A 21,964-nucleotide genomic window follows, 5' to 3' on the forward strand; every position below is an offset into this window, starting at 1 on the left:
TGCAATATTTAAACTTACAAATGTTATCAGAGATGAAGATTTCATATCTCCACCTCTCTTCATCCTCTCGCCCAAATTTTACCACACTTTAAATTATATCAATAATAGGTCTTTAAACCATTATGGCAGTGTAAGTATTGTTCACTCCAGAACCCATTAGAATACTGGGATTCCGTATTTTTTCTTGAATAGGCCTTTTGCCATTCTTTGAGTTAATAATTGCCTGATTGCATCTTCTTTCTAGAAGCTTCATCATATCACCAATTGCGTCACCCTTTCTATTGTGGGTCTACTTTTTCCTGGACACTCCTTCATGAAACATTATCTCTTCCTGCACCAGTGAGGATTAGTGGCTCTCCAGTTCTGCCACACTTGGGATTAACTTGGAATCTTCTCTCAACAGCTTTTCTAGGTTGGATTTAGGTTTCTGGGATGTCGTGCTTTCCTTTTCTTGGATTACTTCCTTGTAACCAAGATGCATATCCTCCAGGCACTTTTAAGAAAGGAAGGTCAATTATCTGAGTCTAAACATGACTGCAAATGTCCATTCTGTTTTCATACTTGATTCAATTTGCCTGGTTGTAAAATTCTAGCCTGAAAAATTATCTTCTTTAACATTTGGAAGGCATTGCCTCATTGTTTCCTGGCTTTTACGTTGTTGTTCAGAACACGAACACTATTCTGATTCTAATTCTATTGATTTGTTCCCCTGGAAGCTTTTAGAGTCATCTTTTTATTCCTGATGTTCCAAATTTTTACCTCTTGGGAGGTCTTTTTTAATTTGTTTGTTGATCGTTCAACAATAGGTCAGTGGGCTTTTGATAGTTAAATGTACTGACACCAGAATTGGATGGCCCAGATTCAAAACCTGACTCCACCATATACCAGCTATGGCACCGATTAACTTACTAACCCTCTCTGGGTTAGTTTTTTTGTCTGGAAAATCCCGAGGAACCTCATGACATTGCTATGAGGATTAAAACAAATAATATACATGCAGCATTTAGAATAGTGCCTGGCACATAGTGGCAAATGCTGTATTGAGATAGTCATTGTCAGCACGCAGTTCTGCAGACTCAGCATAGCAGAGTGCCATACCCAATCATGTGTCCCCCTGATTGGACTGGCTGCCATTTACTGATGGCCCCCTAGGAAAACCACTTGGCGCCAACCACACTCTTAAAGGCTGCAGAGGGGACTTTTGACCTTTGTTGAGTTCTGACTCTGTCATCACCAGTGTGGAGCACTGCTTTCTTGGCTGGCCAGGCACACCATGGCAGCTGCTCCAATCCTTCATGCCACCCACATGAAGGCATGATTCAATAGGACCCTCCTCATACCTCATGCAACTGTCATTCACTTTCTTCCCTAGGACTTCCCTGTTCCCACTAAGGCATGAGACTCTGTCGGTGCACTCAGCACCTGCACGTGCCTGATGGCTTTTTAAGCCGGGCCTGAGACACAGTAGGCAGTTGTGCAAGCTTGTGGGTGTGCCACTGGCCCATGCACACTTGCTGGCTGCCATTGCTGCTGCTGCTGCTGCTGCTGCAGTGGGATCTGGCTTCCTTGATGGCTTCTGGAAGAGCCGGATGGAACAGCCAAGAACCACAGGGGAGGGAGGATACAATCTTATGGAGCAAGTCTGACCATGGGAAATGGGAACCAGCAGATAATTATTCCTATTTGCTCTGAGTTGGATCGTTAAGAGACTGAAAAGCAAACATCTTTACTCATTACAAATCCATAGCCAGCTTGGAAGCACCCTCTCTTACATTTGTTTCCCCCCTTCCCTGCCTTATTCCCTGTTTTCCATCATTCTCGCTTCATTGCATTCCCCAATGAAGAGTTAGCAAGAAAAATTTAGTCTTTGGGTTTGGTTTGTAGGAAATCAAGACTAAGACATAGTGAGTCCCAGAGCTTGAGCTCCTGAGCTGGACTCTGGGTTTGAATCCTGGTTCTGGCCCTGCTGGCTGGAAGGCACTGGACAAGTTACTCAACCTCTCTGTACTTCAGTGTCCTTATCTGTAAATTGCACAAATAATAGGAGCTACCTCACAGGATTATCAGGAAGATTAAGTTAGTTAATACTTCTAAAACACAGTGAACACTCAATAAATGTTAGCTCTTATTATTCAGTTCTGTTAATTTTTCAATATCGTTTTTTGATAGTTTCCTTCCCTCTGTTTTCTCAACTCCATTTTCTGAAATATCTATTATGTGAAAATTGGCCTTCCTGAATTCTCTGTGTCCTTTATATTTTCTGTTATATTTTCCATATCTTTGTCTTTTTGTTCTATTTTACAAGAGATACTATCTTCTTTATATTCTAAGCCTTCTATTGAATTTTTATTTTGGTATCATGCTTCAAGCCGCCAAGATTACTTTGTTCTCCAATTGTTTCATCTTAATCATATTCTGTTCTTTTTTGGGGAGAATGAGTATCTAATATAGTCTCATATATTTGAGGTTATTAAGTAGAAGTTTTAAAGTCCACCTTCTGTATCTGACATTTTCATCTATTCATTTACTTTTCTTCTTCTTCTTCTTCTTTTGGTCCTTTGGCTGGGGGGCTTCTGGAGGAGGATGGGAAATTCCCTCCAATGGCTGATGATCCTTGGCTGTGTGTTTATATTTAAGAGTGTGGCAGAAATAAACTGAATGGAAGTTCTGCAAGTTTTTTTTGTGTACTGGGGGTGAGGGCGATATGTGGGAACCCCTTCTCTGTGGTCATTTTCTCTCTCTGGTGAGGAACCTTCCTCTCCCCTGCCTGGGGCTGAACTGGAAGCCTTCACTGTGTGTTCAGGGCAGAGGAAGGTACCTGTGTTCGATCCCATCACTCCTATTGTTTTCAGCCCACCTGACTTGCTTCTGTGCTCTGCTCTACCTGGAGTTCCCAAGACTGAAGCCTCTCTACCTTCCAGTGTCTGCAGAGAGCAACTCTCTGGTCTCCTTACCAAGGGACTCCCAGCTGGCCACTGGTGAAGGGTGTGGGGGCTGCTGGTGCCTACTCTTCAGCACAAGGACCTTGAGATAAACACCAGTCTCCCGTCATCTGGGTGCCTGGCCCCTCTGAACTCAAGTCCCTGCCAGCTTGATGGGCTCTCCGTGGAGCGTGGTGATCTCCTTTCCACCTATCTGCTCTCCCGCTTCCAGAATTCCATCAAGGGCTGCTTTCTACATCCCCTCCTGTTCCCTTCATCCTTCTGGGTTTATAACTCCACCTCTCTACCCACTCCCAGCCCACCAGCCAACCCGCTTTGACTTCATTTGAGTGGGTTTTTAATCAGAAGAATTTTGCCAAGAACGCCCAGTTAAGTTTGAAGGCCAGCCTTCTACTCTTTAAAAAAGAATGTTATATGCCCCAACAAGGCCAATAAAATAATTTTCAATACCTGACCATTCACTCAAACAGGAACAAGGTGAGCTGAAAAACTTTGAAGCTATTTGGAGGGGGTTCTTGGGAGCTTTTGCTGTTGAGGCCAGCATTTCTTCTCCATGCCCCTATGCCCTCTCACTGTTTGAGCTTGTCCTCTATTCTTGGGTATTTCTGATGTTGCTCCAAGTGCCCGTTCCTTTGCCTTATGGCAATGCTTCCCTTCTCCTCTCATTGCCTGTTCCTTTTTGATCCCAGGTGTAGGGTTACAGATTTGGCAAACAGGATGCCCAGTTAAATTTGAATTTCCGATAAACAACATATAACATGTTTAGTATAAGTAGGTCCTGTGCAATATTTGGGACCCACTTACATTAAAAATATAGTTTGTTTGTTGTTTACCTGACATTTAAACTTAACTGGGTGTCCTCTAGTTTATCTGGCAGCTCTATCCAAGTGGGCTTCCTTTTATTCCCTGAAATCAAGATAGGTCTGAGTCAGGAGAGCCAGTCTGTATCACAAAAGGGCCTTGTCCTCACTGGATTTCTGTTCTTAAAGGGACCCACAGCTATTTACATAACACATGGCAGCCTAACACCCATGCCATTGTAAATTACAGTCTGCTTATTCGTTGTCGAGTTAGGAACTCCACCATATTTCTCAACTGTCTTCAGTTCTCCTGCTTCAGATTCAGTAAATAAATGTGTTGTTCTAACAGTGTTTGTGCCATTGTGTTGCCTTGTTCCTTGTCTGTTCCCATTCCAGGCTTCAGCACTCGGAACTCCCGCCTCCCGGTCCCCCATCCCCTCCCTCCCCCCGCCCTGGTAGGCACCGCGTGAGATCACCCTGCCATCCCAGTGGGACATTGCTCCCATGGTCAGCATCTCTGTTTCATTCTTTGGAGGACTGGAGGTAATTCTAACCAGATCTCTGTTTTTGATAATGCTACCACATCCTGTGGCTTTCCTCATCAATAGGTGCCGGCAGGTACCAGGTGTACTATACCTGCAAGATTTGTTAGGACTCTGCCTGAGAACTTGAACTTGACAAAGAACTCTTGCCCTGAAGAAAAGCTAAATTATGGTTGTACCAATTACATGAAAGAATACAGGAAATGTATCTAATGGATATCAACTGCTCAGGAAAGCAATGCACAAAATAACATTAACATTTTCATCTAGTCCCCGTGGAGTCATTCTTTTTAAGGTCATTCCTTGAAGATAGTTTTCTTTTCAAGTTATAAGCCCGTACATGTTATTTCACTGTGTAGAACTCTGCCTGCTTCATTCCTGAGGCAATCCAAGAGGTCAGCTATTAACGGAGCTGAGCTAAATATATCCCTTCCAGGATCCTCCAGCCTCTGTTCCAGGGTCACATCCTGTGTCAGCTGGAGCGGACTCTCTCCTGCTTCCCTGCCACCAGGCAGCCTTATCAGAGGCCTCAAGGTGTCCAAAGAGGTTGGCATGATAAACTGAGGGACTTCCTCGGGGCCCTGTCTGTTTACCTGAAACAGCTGGTCCACCTGCTCCCCGCTGCTACTTCACCAGCCTCTATACATTTATGTTTCTACTATGCATCATGCCTGCCTCCACGTAAAATACAAAGCACAATCTTAACCTCACAGCAAAGACTCACACTGAAGGAGGGCTTTTATACATGGGATTTGAGGAGTTCATTAGATAGGGGGGCATTTGGCTTTTTTTCTCATGGGAAGAGATGAAGGTCTTGGACCAGCAAGCCTGAAATGAAAGCGTATATTTTTCTTTTGGTTTGCTTGGGACTAGGGGTGTCCCTGGGTGTAGGACTTTCAGTGCTAACGCTGGGGCATTGTTGGGGAAACTGGGACAGTCAGTCGCCCTCCATAGCCTTCACTATCACTATCCTTCCAATTCCCCTCACCACTATTTCTCATACTGGCTGAGAGAAGAAGAGACTAAGAGGTCAGAGCCTGAAATGGAGCTTTGGAAGTTTTCACCAAACCCATTCCAGATATCTCGGGGGTTTAACACTAAAACAACATTAGGAGGGATCAATATTCACCTTATTTGAAGGTGTTTGTGAGAAAAAGAACCTTAAGAGATTGAAGGGAAAGATGTAACTATAGTTTTAATTTGCAAAATCCTACTAAAGAGCTGCTTTAAATGTTTGTATATCGCTTGCTTGAATTTTATTTTCCAGTAAATGTTTCTAATACATAAAAAATGGAAACGTTTGTGATTACAAGTCTGTAGGGTTTGAACCCAGAGCTACAGTCTGTAATTTTAACAAATCCTCCACCTATTGTTTTGGACTTACAGTCCATGGCACTCTGCCTCCACCTGGTGGCAGTGTACCTAAATTAAGTCGCGTTCCTCCCTCCCCTCTCCATATTTTTGCGTGTGGTAAGAGCCTCACTTTTGGGAATTGTATCTTACAAGCCAAATTACAAAGATATTAATTTGTCTCATACTGTCATCCTTATTTAGAATTCAGCATCAGTTTGGAGCAAAAACCGTGGCTTTATATTAGCTTTATACTTTATCTTGTGAAGTATTACAAGCCTAATAAAATAATTGAATACTGCAGTCCCTTAGAGAACACACAACTATTGTAAGCAGATGCCATGAAGAACATGATTTGTGAAAATATCATGTGTATAGATTTTATTAGGTTATAATAAATAAAACTTGTAAGAAATTTATTAATCAGAGACAATTCATCATGTCCATGATCATACCGAGTTCCACAATTTTTAGTCCCAAGGATGAGGAGTTCACATTAGGGGATGTAAGTGCAGCTGATTTAACATAGGTGAATCTTTTTTTCTTATATATTCTCTATTTTCTTTTTATTTTGTTAATTCCGCAGCATGAGAATTATGAAATAATTGCTAAAGTTCATGAGTCATTTTATCATCAACATACTCTGGGGTCAGAAGACTCAAAGCCCACTTATTGCTGCTTCTTTGGGGTTAGCTTTCCTGGTCTGTTAAATTGAGATCATAATTATATGTTACCAGGTGGGTGTAAGAGTCAAACAAGATGCTGTGTGTACGAGTCCTCTGTTATCCGGATGTTAGTCTCAGGGGCATTGTTATCGTGTGCAAATTGAAGGCAAAGATTCCAGATTGTACTTCCCAGCCCCTGGCTGCATTCCATTCTCCATTTATATCCTAGGCCTGAGTTTTCTTGGAATATATCAAGGAATTCTAATTCCCTCTTAACCCACTGGTCTTCTCACTTGCCAGGACCCCTCCCAAGCCCCCAACCCTCACTCTCCACACGCCCAACTTTTCCCTTCCCCAACAGTGGCTAAAGCAGCCTGCAACAGAGTAGAACAGGCACCAGGCCTAGACTGGGTGTGAGGCTCTCTGGGGTGGGGATGGGATCCAGAGCCTGTCACCCAGGACAGAGGGAACCGGTAGAGTTAAGGGAAATGGGAAAAGCAAGGGCGTGGGGGGAGAAGAAGGGTAGTCCTCCCTTCTTCCCACCCTCCAACTAGGTCCTCTGATAGGAGCACAATAATTTTAGCTTCAGGTCTAGACTTAGCAACAATCTGGTTCCAGGGCAAGGAGAATTTTCTCTTCCTTTATCCCTCCCCTTACCCCCTACCTCTGCCCTATGTTCACACACACACAAAGGCAAAGGGTTGAACATGTACCTTTTTATGAGCTATTCCATCTGCCTTGCTGATGGAGGGGCCTTGGGGAGGGGTGGCTGAGTGTGGGGAAGGGGGAGCTGCAGCAGGCAGAGCATCCCCAGGGGTGTCTCAGAGCTGAGTCCTGAGGAAGTACAGTGCTCAGTCAGTGGAGAATGGAGCAGCAAAACGTGGGCCTTTCCAAGAGAGGCCGACACTGTGTGGTCCTCAGGCCGTGGTAATTCCTTCTTCTGCTGGGTCAGGTACTTCTCCAGTCTTCTGCACAGAGGCAGACAGTCAGCTGCTTTTCTTGCAGAGCTACTCTGGCTCCTCCAAGCTCATGTGGCATACATTTCTGGAAAACCCACTTTGATGCCACCTTTCATCTGACCGACCTAATATTATTTTTGTCTTCATCTTAATTTCTTACTAAAATCGGGGGGAACCTGTCTCCAATCTTCTTTTGAAGTGAAGCGGAGGTTTTCAGCCCTTTGGCGGTGTTTTTGTAAGCATTCAGCTTCAGTGCTGTTTTTAGGTTCTCATTGCCTCCCCAACTCTCTTCTGTATAAAAGAACAGCTTAGAATTTACCTCTTTGCTTCTAATGCCATTCTCACCCTCAGCAATGCAGTTTCTGACAAGGCTCCATGCTGCTGGAAGGCTGCCTCCCAGGTAATGGAAGCTCCACGACTGTACTGGAGTTTCAGCAGCTTCTGAATTTCTTCCAGAAAAAGAAAAATAAATAAATTAAAAAAGCATTTCCATTTGCAGGTTCTCCTCCTGTTGCCAAGGCCCAGGCTACTGTCTGGGCAAGAGCACATGTAGGGTTTGAAAGCTTCCGGAACAAAATGCCAGTCTACCTCCTCCTGTCTGGAATCTAAGGCCTAACCCATCACTGCACCTGACGACAAGGACCTGCAGAGATGCAGGGATGTGTTAGATTTGTTCAGATGTTCATGGAGGCTTAGCCGGTGCCAAAACTTTACTTTGACACATCTGATGTTGGAGGGAGAGGCCCATTGGCAGCATCTGCTAGAAGCACATCCAGATTCTTCAGGTCGTATCTGGGGTAGAAACTATAGCACAGGAGCCAAAGCACCTGGGCCCTGTTTCCGGCGTGCCTGATAGAAACATTTCTGAGACACAGTTTGCCTCCAGAAAATATTTCACATGAGGTTCATCCTTTCTGTGTTAGTGAAACCATAACTGGTAGTACTGTATACTATCTCAGGTAACACCTTTCGTATAAAACCCAAATGGAATTTCTTTTTTGCATGAGATTATTGCCAGAAGACGTTTTATCTCTATAGATAAAATTTTGGTGTGAAACATAAAATTAAAATTCTAGACTGGGCGCGATGGCTTACACCTATAATCCCAGCACTTTGGGAGGCTGAGGCAGGCAGATCACAAGGTCAGGAGTTTGAGACCATCCTAGCCAACATAGTGAAACCCCATCTCTACTAAAAATACAAAAACAGTTGGGTGTGGTGGCGTGCGCCTATAATCCCAGCTATTTGGGAGACTGAGGCAGGAGAATCGCTTGAACCCGGGAGGCGGAGTTTGCAGTGAGCCAACATAGTGCCACTGCACTACAGCCTGGGTGACAGTGCGAGACTCTGTCTCAAAAAAAAAAAAAATTGTATAGTACTTCATGCTTCTCTCCAAGTCTTGGGTGCCAGATAACTTAAGGTTAAATTCATTGTCTAAATGTGCTCATTTACTCAAGTCAAGTGCTTGAGACGTATTTCCCTTTAGCTGTTTTTTTGGGGGGTTTTGTTTTTGCTTTTTTTCTATTGTATTATTTATCTACCTGTGTAACTATCCAAGCCTCCATCCATCCATCCATCTAGCATTTTTTTTTTTTTTTTTTTTTGGACTGAGTTTTAACCTGTATAAGGGCCCAAGTCCTTGGCAGAAGCAGGTATAAAGTAAACTTGAAATTAATTCTTCCAGTTGTGAAAGAAATGGCTATTTCAAAATTGCAGTAATTTCTCCACATTGTTACATTCATACATTTTTTTAAACATTAAGTGGTGAAGCCAGGAGACTCAGGCATACAGAATGAGACCCATTTCTGTTTTCTGTGGCAGGGGAGTTGCACTCGGTGAGTGGACAGCCCAGCAGCAGGGGATATGTCTGGGGGTGGTCAGGGACAGGCTTCCAACTGGGCAGCATGTGAGCACTGTGGGGTGACAGCTGTGTCCTGACTGGCTGCTCCTGTGTCAAGACCTTGGCTGTGTTTCCTGCTTGGGTTCCACCCCACAATCGTGCACTGGCTTTTCTGCTTCCTGGCCAATTCTGTGAGCCCCCTGGGGCCTTGGCCACAGATGCTCTTTCTGCTTAAGTTAGTTGTATTGAGTTTCCATTGTTTGCAACCAAGAACACTGATGCATTTATTCAGCAAATTAATTAGCTCAGTGATTCACTTACTCAAACAACATTGCCTAAGCAAGACACTCATGAGGTAGGTCTTATTCTTCATTTTGTGGATGCAGGAGTGGAAGCTTAGAGAATTAGAATTTTGAAAATTAATATTACAATCCAGTGTTTGGTATTACAGTGATATTTTCTGTTTCTTCATCATTTTCTTGTAGTCAGCAGAGTTAACATTTTATCTCAAACCCTGGAAGATTTCGAAGCCTTTGCACTGGGAAAATGCCCATGTTACAGACCCCCGCAGTCACCTACCCAGGTGGAGTTATTTATGACTTTTGTCCAGGACGAACCTGGGCCGGGTTCCCAAGACCCTTCCTCTGTAAAAACTGCATAGGCAGACCCGAATATGAGGGGGCTTTTGGTGAGGTCTTTTTTGGACAGCACCCCTGTAAGACTAAGTATGTATGTGTATTGGAGGGAGGGGGACAATGTTAGAAGGATGGCTGTTATAAATTCCACGGATTGCATCCTTTTGAGCACGTGATTCTGCCTAGAACCGGAAAGGAGGAATGGTTTTACACATCAGCTCCACTGAAGCAAACATAGGTTTCCTCTGGTACTTAATACTAGGATAAATCTTTCCCCTCTTTGTAGAAAAAGAAAGAGAAAGGAGGATCAATCTTTTGCAAAAGACAAAACCTCCACTTCCCGAAGTCTTAGGGTAGGCCATTGGAGATTCAGTGATTGTTTGATAATGCTGACTAATGTAGACAGCAAACTTAAGGCCATTCTTCCAGCCCAAATGCCATTGTTCTGTGTGACGTGGATACTAAAAACCCTACCAGCTTTTTGAAGCCTTCTTGGTAAGTGTTTAGCCAATGAAGTCTCCCTCAAACCCATGTTCCACATTGGACTTACAGAGATTTGTAGGGTGGGAGGTTAGATAAGGGCCACAAGTAAGTTTTCTCTGGAGGAGAGACATGGCCTTTTTTGGAATCACAGGGGTTGCTGGTGGACAAAGGGCAAGGGTGTTCCAGGGAGAGGCTACATTTTTTAACAGTTCACAAATGAACTGTGCAACATTGTCACTCTCTCTTTGCCTTTTTATCGATACAGCTTTTGACTTGTTTTTGTAATCAGTGTTATTTTCTAATTCTATATTCCTTTTCCACTATAATTATTGCCACTTATCATCATCTCCATCTTGTGGGGAGGTAATTTAGCCTGTATCTCTGACAGTGATGTCATTTTTCAGCTCACACTGTGGGAAAGGTGAAGGTGGAACTGGCTCAGAGACTATGCTATGTAGGACTCAAACACCATCAGATTCCTCTCTTGATCATTATGTGTGGGCTTTATTTTTTCCTTGACAGATGAACTTTCTCTACTCAACAGGGATGTGGCCAGCAGCAGCTTCCAGGCTCTTATCCTCAGAGCTTCGCTGCCAGAGACGAAAAGATCTTTTCCCCTTAGTTCTAATCTTTAGTAACTGGAAGAGACTCTGATTGGCTTGAATGGGGTTTTATGTTCAACCCTGGGCCAATGACTGATGCTAAAATAGTCACATGTAAAAAGAGAACTACTCTGTTTTGGAGCCCTTGTTTTAGTATTGAGATGCTGGGAAAAGAAATTGTTTCCCAAAAGAAGCCACTATTCTCAGGAGAAACGAAAAGAGGCACTTGGCTAACAATAAATATTTGTTGAGCACCTGCTCTGTGCCAGAGAGTACATTTGGAAACAGGAGACAGAGCAATAATTGTTTTAAGAATATAAGCTTTTGGGGAAATTTTCAGAAATCTTGCAGAAAGCTTTGAATTTCCACAGTGTGGACTAGGACTTCATACCAATTTTATCCAGACTCAAACGTTGAAGAGATTTTAGTGGATATTCTAGTTTGTTTTATTTAAAACACAATGTGTTGTGTTTTAAATATATTGTATTTTAAATAAAACTAGAATACTATCTTTGATGCCAAGTAACTTTAAAGATAGAGACTTTTTTGCCCCAGAAGGAAATTTAACTAGTGACCTCAGTGTTCTTAACAGTTAAGGAAATTAATAAGGATCTGAAAGGCAATATGATACAGTACAACTAGTAGATTTATTGTCAGAAGATTTGGTGTCTAGTTTTTATTCTACTGATAATAAAATGGATGACTCTCGGGGTCTCAGGTTGGGCCCCAGGAGGCAGACCCTGAATTGGAGATCAAGGTTCAGGAGGATTAATAGATTAATACCTTGAAGGAAGAAAGCAGGACTGGACAGAGAAGAAGTTGGGCTATGATGCTGTCACCACAGGGCTCAGCTAACCCCATGGGGTCACTCTGGAGCTGTGGTGGCCCTGCACAGCTGTCCTGAGTTGAGACAAGTTGCCTGGACTGGACCCATGGTAGCCTGTCTTTTGATGCCAGCTGGGAGGGGTGGGATCTTTGTTGAGGCACCTCTTCCTGATATAGGGCAATAACACAGCAGGACGTGCCAGCAGCATCTCTAGCAGCTGCGATTAGCCTTTTAGTCCTGAAGCAATCTGGGCAACACAATCCAGCATCCATTGCATGGGCAAAGTCAGTTCCCCCTTCTGAGCCTCCGATTCTACAATTATAAAGTAGAAATATTGGCCCATTTGATTTTTAACTCTATTTCCAACTTTAAAATCTTTTATTATAATGTCAGGCACTTCCTGTCTTCCTGAAGTCTTATTTTGTATTATTTTGTAATAAATATGCATTTAAAAATACCTGGTGAAACATGAAAAAGAATGAGGAAAATCTCTATGAGTGAATTTGGAGTAATTTTTCGGATATATTGTTAAATAAAAGAAGCAAGGTACAAAAAGCATATAGTAGAATATCCTCTGTCCAAAAAGAAGGAAAAATTGTGAGAGTGTGTGTGAGTGTGTGTGTGTGTGTGTGTGTGTCTGTGTGTTTGCAGAAAGAAAGAAATACAAAAAGGATTATAAAACCTATAAGGGGGAGGATTGGAACTGGGTTGGAGGGAACAGCAGTGTCAGTGTGTGAATGTCTTATATACTTGGAAAATTAAATATTAAAATTAAAAAGGGTAGGAAGAAGCAAAATCTAAAATTGGAATACAATTTAAAAAAATGAAACTATATTCTTTTGATGAAATGACCACTCAACAAAATAGCAAACTGAATTCAACAGCACATCAAAAAGTTAATTCAGCTGGGCATGGTGGCTCATGCCTGTAATCCCAACACTCTGGGAGGCCAAGGCAGGCAGATTACCTGAGGTCAGGAGTTCGAGACCAACCTGGCCAACATGGTGAAACCCCATCTCTACTAAAAATACACACACACACACACAAAATTAGTTGGGTGTGGTGGTGAGCACCTGTAATCCCAGCTACTCAGGAGCCTGGGGCAGGAGAATCACTTGAACCTGGGAGGCGGAGGTTGCAGTGAGCCTAGACATTGCACTTCAACCTGGGCAACAGGAGCAAAACTCCATCTCAAAAAAAAAAAAAAAAAAGTTAATTCACCTTGATCAAATAGGCTTCAATCCTGTGATGCAAGATTGACTCAACATATGCAAATCAATAAATGTAATTTATCACATAAATAGAAATAAAAACAAAAATCTCATGATCATTTCAATAGAAACAGAAAAAGCTTTCAATAAAATCCAACATCCCTTCATGATAAAAACCTTCAAGAAACTAGATAATGAAGGAACATACCTCAAAATAATAACAGCCATCTATGAGAAACACACAGCCAACATCACACTAAGCCAAAAACTGGAAGCATTCCCTTTAAGAACTGGAACAAGATAAGAATGCCCACTCTTACCACTCCTATCCAACATAGTACTGAAAGTGCTAGCCAAAGCAATCAGGCAAGAGAAAGAAAGAAAACACATCCAAATAGGAAAAGAAGTCAAACTATCTCTTTTTGTAGATGACAGGATTCTATACCTAGAAAACCCTAAAGACTCTGCCAAAAGGCTGCTGGAACTGATAAATGGCTTCAGTAAAGTTTCAGGATATGAAATCAATGTACAAAAATTAGTAGCATTTCTATACATCAATAACATGCAAGTTGAGAACCAAATCAAGAATGCAATCTCATTTGTAATAGCCACAGAAAAATAAAATACCTATGAATACATCTAACCAAGGAGGTGAAAGATCTCTATAAGGAGAACTATAAAACAAATCATAGATGACACAAACACATAGAAAAATGTTCCACGCTCATGTATCAGAAGAATCAATATCATTAAAATGGCCATACTGCTGAAAGCTATCTACAGATTAAATGCTATTCTCAACAAGCTATCAATGTCATTTTTCACAGAATTAGGAAAACTATTCTAAAATTCATACGGAACAAAAAAAGAGCCTGAATAGCCAAAGCAATCCTAAGCAAAAGGAACAGAGCTGGAGGCATCACATTACCCAACTTCAAACTATACTACAGGGCTACAATAACCAAAACAGCATAGTACTGGTACGAAAACAGACAATAGACCAATGGAACCGAATAAAGAACCTAACAATAAAGCTGCACACCTACAGCCCTCTGATCTTCAACCAAGTTGACAAAAATAAGCAGTGGGGAGAGGACTCCCTATTCAATAAATGGTGCTGGGATACCTGGCTAGCCATATGCAGAAGAATGAAACTGGATCTCATTTTTTTTTTTTTTTACACCATATACAAAAATTAACTGAAGATGGATTAAAGATTTAAAGGTAAGACCTCAAACTATAAGAATCCTAGAAGAAAACCTAGGAAACACTATTCTGGACATGGGCCTTGTGAAATAATTTATGACTAAGTCCTCAAAAGCAATTAAAGCAAAAACAAAAATTGACACGTGGGATACAATCAAAGAAAGAAACGATTGACAGAGTAAACAACCTACAGAATGGGAGAAAAATTTGCAAACTATGCATCTGACAAAAGTCTAATATCTGAAATCTATAAGGAACTTACACAATTAAACAAGAAAATTCACATTAAAAAATAGGCAAAAGACATAAACAGACACTTCTCAAAAGTAAACATATAAGTGGCCAAGAAACATATGAAAAAATACTCCATATTGCAAATCATCAGAGAAATGCAAATCAAAATCACAGTGAGATATTGTCTCATACCATTCACAGTGGCTATTACTAAAAGTCAAAAACAACAAATGTGTTGGGAAGGCTATGGGGAAAAGGGAACTTATACACTGTTGATGGGAATGTAAATTAATTCAGCCACCATGGAAAGTAGTTTGGAGATTTCTCAAAGAACTTAGAACTATCATTTAACCCAACAATCCCATTACTGATTATATATCCAAAAGAAAACAAATCATTCTACCAAAAAGACACATGTGCTCATGTGTTCCTCATAGCACTATTCACAGTATCCAAGAAATGGAATCAACCTAGGTGCCCAGTGGTGGATTGGACAAAGAAAATGTGGTACATAGATGCCATGAAATACTATGCAGCCATAAAAAAGAATGAAATCAAGCCTTTTGCAATATCTTGGATGAAGCTGGAGGGCATTATCCTAAGCAAATTAACACAGGAGCAGAAAGCCAGATACTGCATATTTCCCATTTATAAGTGGGAACTAAACACTGGATACTTGTGCACATAAAGATGGCAACAATATAAACTGGGGAATACTAGAGGAGGCAGGGAAGGGGGAAGGGTTGAAAAATGAACTGTTGGATATTATGCTCAGTACTTGGGTGACAGGATCATTCATACCCCAAACCTTAGGATCACACAACATACCCAGGTAACAAACCGGCATGTGTATCCCCTGAATCTAAAATAAAAGCTGAAAATATAATAATAATGATAATAAATAAAAAGAAAATAACCACATAGAAAAAATAATTGATTCAAGTAAATTTTGGTATTAGGACTCTGGCTGACTATCCCTCAGTGGGATATATTCTAAGAAGAAGACTTTCAAAGGCAGCTAAAGCTTTATGTGGTATATTTATTGGTTTTTAAGAATAGTAGTATTATAATTTTCAACTGTTATATGACTATTATTAGGATAAAGCAAATAAGTAGATATAGTAACATTATTGGGAATCAAGACTTTGCTGTAATGGAAAATAAAAGTTGAAAATACAATAAGTTGGCCAGGTGTGGTGGCTCATGCTTGTAATCCCAGTACTTTGGGAGGCTGAGGCAGGTGGATCATGTGGTCAGGAGTTTGAGACCCGCCTGGCCAATACGCTGAAACTCCATCTCTACCAAAAAATGCAAAAATTAGCTGGTCGTGGTGGCATGCACCTATAGTCCCAGCTACTTGGGAGGCTGAGGCAGGATAATTGCTGGAACCCAGGCTGAGGAAGCTGCAGTGAGCTGAGATCGTACCACTGCACTCCAGCCTGGGTGACAGAGCGAGACTCTGTCTGAAAAAAAAAGAAAGAAAAAAGAAAAAAAAATACACTAAGTTTAAAAAAACCTTTTACATTAAATTTGAATATATGAGTCTTGAGCACATATATTTCCTTGCTTTGCCCACTTGAATGGTCTAACAAGTGGTGACACCTAGCTGCAATGAACATGCTTACTGTCTAGTTCTTGTTGTAAATACTGCTCTCCATTACAAAGAAACAGGACTCCTTGGAGAACGGTGATATGGTTTGGATCTGTGTCCCCACCCAAATCTCATGTCAAATTGTAATCGCCTGCATTGGAGGTGGGGCATGGTGAGAGGTGACTGGATCATGGGGGTGGATTTCTCATTAATGTTTTAGCACCATCCCCTTGGTACTGTTCTTGTGATGATGAGTAAATTCTCGTGAGATCTGGTTTTCTGAAAGTGTGTGGCACCTCCTCCCTCTCTCTTGCTCCTGCTTCAGCCGTGTGAAGTGCCTGCTCCCCCTTCTCCTTCTGCCATGATTATAAGTTTCCTGAGGTTGAGCAGATGCCAGTACCATGCTTCCTGTAAAACCTGTAGAACCATGAGCCAGTTAAACCTCTTTTCTTTATAAATTACCAAGTCTCAGGTAGTTCTTTACAGAAATTCAAGAACAGACTAATACAAATGGCTTAATCCAGATCTGAGAAAAAAATATAAAATGAATCAGAAACATTTAATGGTGCCAGAAATCAAGGAGAAACTCTAAAACTAGTATGTTCTTATAAAAAGGATACAGGACTCATTTTGAAGGGGCTCCCTTTAAACAAATTTGGGACAGTTTGAACATTAAAAAAATAAAGTAAGCAACTGATTTTAACACATTAAATGAAAAAGAAATGTATGAGACCATGGAAATATGATGTAGAGAGAGAGGAAAGAGAGAGAGAGACAGACAGACAGAGACAGACACACACACACACACACACACAGAGAGAGAGAGACATAGACAGTGAAAATAGGGAAGAAACAGAATAAAAGGAAAGCTCATCTTTACAGAATATTAGCTAATAAATAAAGGAAGAAGGATAGGGCCCTAATACAACGATGGACTCAGGTAAGGATCTTTAATGAATACTAAAACAGTTGGGTGACATTTTGGAGAAAAGTCAATCCATACAGTGCCAAAGTACTACCTCACAGATTACTGATGACAAAGGAGAGGAAAATGAAAATGTACCTTTACTCTGTGGAGACCTCTGGCCATCGCCACCTTAACCAAGGGATCAAACTTAGCATCACTTATACCGGGACACTCTTATGACATTAAGTGGCTACCCTAGTGTGATTCAACATTAAGTAACAAAATGGACAATGCAGTGTTCTTGCCAGAGATGTTTAACTTGAATCTAATCAACTTGCCAGACCTAATTTTCAGGGCACAGAAAATATAGGGATAGAGGAACAGGTTATACAACAAACACCAAGAGGAAACAATCAGCTTTATCTAGAATGTGTGGAACCTTCTATGAAATAACTGGACTCCTTTAAAAAGTCAACATAAATAAATTATTAAAAAAGAAAAAGTTTCTTTTTTATATTTTAAAACAAAGCTTTAAAAGGCTAAAAACACAATCAAGTGCAAGAATTTGGCATAATTTTAGAAATATAAATACAAACTGAATATTCGATCATATGGAATTATTGTCATTTTCTTAGATGTGATTATGATATTGTAGTTACATAGAAGAACCTCCTTATTCTTAGGCAATGCATGGTGAAGTAGTGACTAAATGCCATGAATGTCTGCAACTTACTCTAAGTAATTTAACAAATAATAATATATATATATATTTTATTCCTCCTGTATTTCCTCTGTAGGTAGACAGATAGGTAGATCGATAGCTGGATAGATTGATAGACTGATAGATAGATAGCAACAGAGACAGAAGGAGGAAGCAAATAAGGTAAAATGTTAACACTTGGTGAATCTAGAAGGGCATATTGTTAGTTCAATCCATTTATCTTTTCTATAGACTTGAAATTTTTCAAAATAAAAAGTTGAGGGAAAATGCCTAACTATATAACATAAGACATGGAAGAGTCCTTGGATTTTTATCTTATAAAGTTTTCATTTTATAAATTGTAAAATTAAAATTCAAAGAGATTATAGAGCTTACTCAAGGCCACAGAGTTAGCACATAACAGAGCTCAGCCTCTGGTGTTATATTCACTACTCTTTGCTCTCGTGAAAATTAACCTCAGTTTTTATTTCCTTCTCATGCCACACTGGCTTTTCCCTATCTGAAGGACTGGGAGAGGCAGGAGCCTGACAGTGATTGATCCCTGATACTCTCCTCAGGATCATGGTTGCTCCTGCTCATTAGGCCGGAGCTTGGGGACTGCAGGAAGCCCTGTGCTCACACTCCCTCTCACTCTGTCTCCCACCTCAACTTCCTGGACTCCATTGTCTCACCGTTTCTTTAACACAGCACCACCCTCACTGACCTGGCCATGTCACTCCATCAGTCATGTTCCTTAATATTCTCGGGCTGATTGGTTTTAAAGTATTGAAACCAATCATAACAACAGTAACTCAACACAGTCATATCTTGGCCATGCTCATTGGAAACCTCGGTTTTAAATGAAAGGTTATACTCCGGGCAGTAACTTCTCCAATCTCCAAAGGGGTAGTGCCTTCCACAAAAGGGTAGCTTTAAACACACCAACCTGTAAATTAAACCACCATGCTGAGTTTGCACAAGAACATTTTGCAAAGTAGTTTAACAATGAAAATAAGAGTGTTTCCTATTGGGTCCTTTTCCCCTCAAAGAAAGGGAACTAGTGGTGGAGATGCTCAATGGAAATCAAGCATGAATTAAGAGGCTTAAGCCTTTCTAGGTAGAGAAGTAAAAATAACTGAGAAATCTTCAAGGTTGGATTTAACTTTTCTGCTTTTTTTTTGGCCAAATCCCTCCCTCCCCCACCCCCTTTTTGTGTTTTCATTTAACATCGCATTTTCTTTTTCCTTTTCTGATATACCTATGGTTTATTTTCCTTCTTTGACTGGAACAAAAGGATTTTCATCCTTCATGTGTATTGGAAAGCTTGGTATAGAAAATTCTAGACAGTCAGTCTTGTCCCCATCTAGCTGTTGCTTATAATGGACCTCTTTTCAGTGAGTAAGTAATGAAGGTAGCTGTTAAATAAAAATGAATGTTATATATAAAATTGTAAAATGTTATTTTCTACCTTGTAGAGAAAAAGCATATCAATGTGGAATGTATAATTTACAGTCAAGCTGGAAGACTACAGCAATTTAAATGGTACTAGGCATGGAATGGGCAGGAAATCAAAAGTCATCAAGGAAAGTTGGAGGATATTCCAGAGATTGCAACATAAGCCCCAGAGGTTCAATGTATTTGCTGAGTAAGGGCCTTAGAAAAACAAGTCTGTCGGTTGATATTATTGGCACATTCTTTCCAAATGACAGACATCATCTCTTCTCCTGAATTTATGGGGCTGAGTTTCTCTTTTGTAGTATAGTGTGTGTCTCTGCATATGGAACTCTAAAATTAGCTTTTTTAAAAGCAGGCATAACAAGCTGTTGGCCGGGTTTTATTTTATCTGTACAATATTTTTTAAAATAAGAAATTTGCACATAAAATCCCTGATTTCCAACTTCTCTGGGAAAATCTGGCAACCCTGGGCTTGAATTTTCTCCTGTTAAAAGTTGCTTATCTCCCATGGCTGTGAGCTCTGCAGTTTACTGCAATCCCTAGAAGTCCCTGTTGTATATCCAGACGGCTTTATTTAAATGGCTAGCTCCCAGCAGCCTCTGAGTTTGAGACCTGTGTCATACAGTTTCAATTCATTTCGATGAAACCATTTCTTTTTTGACAAGGATAGATATTTACATCTGTTACGGCACCTCATGCATTCAGGATGCCTTACAAGGAGTTTTACGTTACATCATTTTATTTATTCCTTCCAACTTTTAAGATAAATAAAATTATTATAATTACTTTAAAAATATGTTCCTGAATCTTGGAGAGGCTATGGAACTTGCCCAAGGCCACGAAGTTAGCAGCAGAGCTGGATTCAAACCCAAAGCCCATGCCATCAGAGAACTGAGGCAAAAGAGAATGGTGAGGTTGTAGTTACCCACGGCTGATTTCCCTGAAAAGAAAGAAAGCAACATGATAGCATTAAATGACCAAGACCTGGGCCTGAGAACACGGGCTTGTCTTTCTGAGGGTCTTACCGCTTATTGGTTGGTAACCTTGAGAAATCCCCTTTCCTCTCTTAGTCTCAGTTTCACAATGTACAAAATGAGGGGAGAGACGTGGGTGGATAAGGAGACCTCTAGAAGCCCTCAGCCTACTGTCTTCCTTCGTGTTCGGTACATAGCTGGGAAAAGATTTGTTCCTTTTCTTCTGCTCCCTCTGCTGGGCATGGAGCAAGAGGACACATTTTGCTGCCCAAGCTCTTTTGAATTTAAATGAATCATTTATCAACGACTTGCACTATACAAGGTCATGATGATCACCTGGTGAGGAGACCTAGACTAGCGATGATTATGAGTCACTTTCTAATCACTGTGCAGAGCAGAAGAAGTGAAGGTCTAAAGTATCTCAGGATTCTATTGTAAACATAGAAGTCATAGAATCAGAAACGTCATAATAATCAGAGAAACAACGAGAGCTCATATTTATAAAGCACTAACAATAGGCCAGGCATTGTCTTAAGGTTTTATCTATTTTCATTTCCATTTGACTCTTAAAACTATGAAAGTTGCCACTTATTATCTTCATGTTGCACTGGGAGGGAGATTAGAATAGAATCCCCTTCTTTTTCAGATGAAGAAATTGAGGCCCGGGGACACTAAATGACTTACCTGAAGTCAGGCAGCCGCTCACTGCTAGCAGAGCTAAGACTGGAAGCTATTCTAGAAATGTGTTTTATTTCTTCATTCAGATTCTCCAATTTAAAACCTGGCTAACGAGATAGGACTATTATACCAAGAAATAATTAACAGAAGGAGGCATATAATTAGAAGCTTAAATTTCAAGAGTGGAAATGGGCCTTAGAGGCCATCTATTATGACTTCCTATACAAACAGAAACATCTCTCCATGCCCCTGACAATTAAGTGCTTAGCATTTGACTTGAAACCCACCTCTAGTCCTAATTTTGTTACTTGGAGCTATACAGGATATATCTACGTTGTCTTCTGTGCACAGTCCTCCAAGAATTTCAAAATAGCTCTTGTGAACCTATAACACATCATGTCCATGCTAAAAACCCTAAACTTCTTTAAGTCTTTCACATTATGCATGATTTTGAACAGTATTCATTATAAACCCGGTTGTCTCCCTTTGATGGATTACAAAGATGGCTTCCAATGAATGATGCCTCCTGTCCTTGTGTAGTTCCCTCCTATCCTGAATTTTAGCTGTCTTGTCCATGTGTAGTCCCCTCCCATCCTGATTTTTAGTTGTCCTTAGAGCTACATAGAATGTGACAAAAGTGACTCTGTGCTAGTTCTGATCTTCAGCCTTAAGAAGGCCTGATAACTTTGATCTTTGTGCCCTTAGAAGGTAGTGCCACATAAGAAGTTCAGCTAGCCTAGGCTGGCCATGGTGGCTCACGCCTGTAATCCCAGCACTTTGGGAGGCCGAGGTGGGCAGATCACGAGGTTAGGAGTTCGAGACCAGCCTGACCAACATGGTGAAACCCCGTGTCTACTAAAAATAGAAAAATTAGCCGGGCGTGATGGTGCATGCCTGTAATTCCAGCTACTCAGGAGGCTGAGGCAGGAGAATTGCTTGAACCTGGGAGGCAGAGGTTGCAGTGAGCTGAGATCGTGCCATTGCACCCCAGCCTGGGTGACAGAGTGAGACTCCATCTCAAATATATATATATATTTGTGTGTGTGTGTGTATATATATATAATACATATATATGTATAAAAGAAAAGAATTTCAGCTAGCCTGCTGGAGAGATGAGATCCCAGGGCATGCAATACCACGTGGAGAAGCCATGTTGGATGTTCCAGCCTGTGAGTCTCCAGAGTGCTCCAGCACCAGCTGCCAACTGGTGTCAGGGTTCTCTAGAGGGACAGAACTAGTAGTAGACATATATATACACACACACACATATATATGTACATACATGTATATATATACATGTATATATGTACATACATGTATATACATGTATATATGTACATACATGCACATATATACATACATGT

This window comes from Papio anubis, chromosome 7 (genome assembly GCF_008728515.1).
Source record: "Papio anubis isolate 15944 chromosome 7, Panubis1.0, whole genome shotgun sequence".
NCBI classification, from domain to species: Eukaryota; Metazoa; Chordata; class Mammalia; order Primates; family Cercopithecidae; genus Papio; species Papio anubis.